Below are 5173 nucleotides of genomic sequence, written 5' to 3'. Positions count from 1 at the left end.
GATGAAGATCAAAGATCACAGCCTTCAGTATGGATTGCACCTCAAGTTAAAGAAATGGAAATCTTCACAACTTGATCAATAAATAACATCACGATAAATGGAGGCAAGATAGAAGTTGTCAATTACTTCATTTTGCTTGGATCCACAATCAACACTCATGGAAGCAGCAGTCAAAAGGTCACACAATGTATCTTATTAGGCAAATCTGCTACAAAACCCCTCCTTACCCTGCTCAATAGCAAAGATAGCAATTTGAGGACTAAGGTGTACCTGATACAAGCCACGGTATTTTCAATAGCCTCATATGCATACGAAATTTGGACAATAAAAAAGAAAGACTGTAGAAGACTGAAGCATTTGAATAATGTTTTTGAAGAATGTTGACTATATCATGGACTTCCAGAAGAACAAACAAATCTGTCTTGGAAAATGTAAACTCAGAATACTCCTTAGAAGCAAGGACAGTGAGACTTTGTCTCCTATACTTTGAATACATCAGGAGGGACCAGTTCCTGTAGAAGGTCATCATCCTTGGTAAAGTGGAGAGTCAGCAAATAAGAGGAAGATCCCCAACAAGAGGATTGATGGTGCAGGTCAGAGTAGTGTTTCCTTCTGTTGTGCATAGGGTCACTATGAGTAAGAACGGACTCACTGCCTAATAATTATCAGGGAAAAGAGGATCATTAAGAAGGAGTTGACATGTGATATTTTGTTGGGATTTGGCTAGTCGGATCAGAGCAGGAGTATAGGGGTTGTTGTTGTTAAGTTCCGTCGAGTCAGTTCTGACTCATAGCGGCCCTAAAATAGATGTATCATGGCACTGAGGGTTAATGCTCTGGACTGAAAGGTCGATTTGAATTTCAAGGTTGGTGGTTTAAGCTCCCCAACTGCTCCTTGGAAACCCTATACAGGGTCACTGTAAATCAAAACCTCTTTGACAACACTTAACAACAACAACATAGGTTTCCAAGGAGTGGCTGATGAGTTTGAACCACTGACCTTGCCCTTCAAACCGATCTTTGCAGTTCAGAGATTATCTTACAGCGGAGAGGCAGAGGTAATGATTTTGGCCTCAGGTAGTAAAGAACTCAGGTAATACCTTTTTTCAGCGGAACACAGAATATGGTTCTCAAGAAGTAAGGACAAACTTAAGCAAAGGAAACACTCCTGAGCAGTCCAAGACTTTGGCAGTTTGGAGTATTGGAAATATTCCCTCTATGGAGGGACTTAGAGGTCTTGGCATCCATGGTCTTGATGAAACTTTTGCCCATATTCCTCATGGGTACAAAACACCAATGAAGTGGCTTGAGACAAACTCCAGAAAGTTCCTCTAGACTAAATGAACAATCAGAAATCATTGGTAAGCATTGATGTGTGTTGTGTGAAGCTCTGTATTTATGTAGGTGGGTACTGTTGTTGTTGTTAGGTGCCATCGAGTCGGTACCAACCTATAGCGACCTTATGCACAGCAGAACGAAACATTGCCCAATCCTAGGCCAACCTCACTACTGTTGCCACACTTAAGTCCATCGATGCTGCCACTTGGCCATTCCATCTCATCGGGGAATCTTCCTTTTTTTTCTCTGACCCTCCACCTTACCATACATGATATCCTTCTCCAGCAACCAGGCCCTCCTGACAATATGTCCAATGTATGAGAAATGAAGTTTGGCCATCCTGGCCTCCAAGGAGCACTCTGGCTACACTTCTTCCAACACAGATCTGTTGGTTCTTTTGGCAGCCCATGGCACTTTCAATATTCTCCTCCAAAACCATAACTCAAAAGCATCAATTCTTCTACAGTCTTCCCTATTCATTGTCCAGCTTTCGCATGCATATGAGGTTATTGAACATACCATATGCTAATGTCTGTTGAAAATCAATGCTTAGCTTATAGGTTAGTGATACTGAGAAATTTGAATTAGAACTATAAATTGAAACTAAATATTTATGGTGTCACACTTAACAAAATGGCTAAAATGAAGGAAAAAGAGGTATAATACCAAGTGTTGACAAGAATGAGAAGGAAGAGGAATTTTCACACATTGCTGGTGGTTGTGTGAAATGGTATGGCGATTGCTGTGCAATGTCTATTAATGCTGAATAGATGCATATTCCCTGGTCCAGTAATTCCATTTTTAGAAGTCCAGTAGAATTATGTACCGATACTCCCCAAAAGGCACATCTAAGGGTGTTCATAGACTACTATTTGTGGGATGAAAACACTGTAAACCACCTAAATGCCCGTGAGTAATTAAATGAATGAATAAACTCCCAAATATTCACACATAGAATACTATACAACAAGGAGAATGAAAAACTTACAACCATATTTAATGATCTGAGTGGACCTTACAAATCTAATGTTGAACAAAAGAAAGACAACACAAAAGAGTACATAGTATATGATTCCATTTACATAAATATAAAAACAGACGAAACAAAATAAGGAAAAGGATGATGGCCATCTTTGGGCAGTGGCATCTAAAAGGGACATGAGGGGTCCTCCCATAGAAAAGATGATCATGCTCTATTTTCTGATCTGGTTTCTGGTTACATGGATGCTTTTAGGTAATGAAAATTCATTACATTTTGCACTTACGATTTGTACACTTTTCTTTATGTGTATTATACTTTGGACTTCTGGTGTGGTGCTGTAGGATCAGAACTGGGCTCTGAAATATATGGTCAGCAGTTCAAGCCCACCCAGCTGTTCCTCAGAAACTCTATGCAGGGTCACTATGAGTCAGAAATGACTCTATGGCACTTAACAACATTAGACTTCAGTGATAGGTTTAAAATAGAAAATAAACCATCAGATCAAAGTCATAAGACCTGAAAAAACATGGTTGTCTTACAAATAGTCAACCTTGTGTATTGAATCCTATTATGGTCTCTGAGTTACAATTTCCTCATTTAAAAAATGGGAATAATGATATCAATTCTGTCTATTCATAGGGCTGGTTTGAAAATCAAGTGAGTTAATAGATATGGAAAAAAGAAACTTTGTAAATGGTGCAAATATAAGCACATGAAAGGTGTTCTTATTGGAACAAAAGCAAAACAGGGTTTTAATTTTAATTTTTAAATGATTTTGCACTGTTAAGAAATAACTCCCTTTGGCAAATGATAGTAATTGTAAGTGTTTTGGATCAAGTTTTAAAAAGCAGTTTTGTCAATTACATAATGGTCTTTAATGTACTCAGATTGTTGCTTTTGTTTCAGAAGACAGAAAATTACATGATAGCTTGTAAGTGGCACATTCAATTTCACACACTGGGAAAGCTTGAAAAGCGAAAGGTCCGCTTATAATGCAGGGACTCAGATTTAATGGCATCAAATGATACATAATTTGATTCGTTCAACCACGTTTTCAGAAATTAATCACTAAGTGTCAGTATCTTTCCATCCTCCATGACTTGGTGCCTCAAAAGAAAACTGCCCTTTTTGCCTTAGCACCGCTAAATCAGCAATAGTTAGTTTTGGAGATTTAGCATTTCAATCCTGTGCTTAGCATCTGGAAACATTTTAAAAGGTCAGATACTACTCCCTTATTCAATTTAGTAAGGTTTCACAAAATGTAATGAGCTTCCTTTCTATGCCTAGAAGCACCTTTAGAAGTCATTGAAATTTTTGCTTGTTAGGGCAAAATTGGGAGTAATGACTAGAAGAGAAAATTGGCGTGTATGACCTGCAGCTTCTTCTCCCACTGATGTAGTTTCTTTAGATCAAGGTTTTTCAATAACATCACAATTAACCTTTTGGGATAGTTAATTTTTTTGTTGTTATTTTGTGTTGGGTGATACAGAGTGGAGACGGGACTATCCTGTGTCACAGAAGTTTTAACAGCACCCCTGGCCTCTAACCTCCTAATGCAAGTAGCACCTCTCCCCAGCTATTATAGCCAAAAAGGTCTCCAACCATTGCTAAATAGCTACTGGTAGCAGGGGCACAGTTTCCTCTAGGTGAGAACCACTGCTGCAGATGGATCTTCACTAACGTTTTCTCTTCAGATCTTCTCCAAGATGTCTACACCTTCATATGATTTCTTCTGAGCATTCTGCTAATAATTTGGATGTAAGGTGCCCTGTTTAGAGGGCCATGCAAGTAGAGTTAAGTAGTTGGTGCTCTGCCAAATCTTATAGTTTGTCTTTTTGCCCTCTGGACATGGTAGGTCACTGACTGGGGTGTACATCTTTAGATCATAACTCTATCGAGCATATTGAAATTTTAGAGGACATGAGAGGGTAGTAAGAAAAGTAAACAAAAAGACAAAAACAAACTAGAATAAGGAGGGGGATGGAGTGGAAGTACAGTGAGGAGCTCCGTCAGCAACAACACAGAATACCGGACCAAGCAGGTACAGCAGATGGTGCCAGAACTCTGAACAACATATAAAGGAATATTTAGAAGGTTGGAAGGCTTACAGCTAGGGCAAGAAATCTAGTACTTTCTAATTCAAGATGCTAAGCTGAAGGAGGAGCTGCCATCTTGTGCGAGTCCAAGCGGGGGAAGGATCAGAGCAGCCACAGGCATCTGACAGAACCATGAAGATAAAAGTGTGGACATTCCTTTTTTTTCTTTTGGTATCCATTCATTGGTCTCTCGCTGGCTGCACACCTCCAATCTGGTGACTAGAGGGGGTACCTGAGCTAGTGGACACTCCACCCCCACCCCTGGAGGGTACTACTCTGAATATACACAGAGGTCCTCGAAATTTAAAGTGACAGTTTCCGTTTAAAACCAAATGGCAGTGCAAAACAGCCACAGCCGGCCCTGAATTGTTTATCACTAGGAAAAAGGCCTGAATGGGGATTGTGGAGCGAGACAGGCAGACTAAAAAGGAAATAGGCCAAATATTAAATTCCGAATTACATCACAATGACTAACAGTGCCATCTTGAAGTTTCTCAAGAAGGAGAGTGAAGACGGAAGCCCATCTCCTGATCACATCTACATGGAGGAAAACAGAAAGCATAAAAAATACCAAAATACACACCCATCTAAGTATTAAGGCCAAAGATTACTCCTGAATATAACCCCCACCAAAAAAAAAAAAAAAAAAAAACAGAAAAAAATGCCATTGTATAGATTCTGGCTCAGAAACAAGATAAAGTGACTGAGCTGGAAGAAGACCTACACTCCATACTGGAAGATGGGCAGGCTTTGGAAAT

This window comes from Chrysochloris asiatica, unplaced genomic scaffold (genome assembly GCF_000296735.1).
Source record: "Chrysochloris asiatica unplaced genomic scaffold, ChrAsi1.0 scaffold00080, whole genome shotgun sequence".
Taxonomy (NCBI): Eukaryota; Metazoa; Chordata; class Mammalia; order Afrosoricida; family Chrysochloridae; genus Chrysochloris; species Chrysochloris asiatica.
This window is presented reverse-complemented; position numbering follows the sequence as displayed.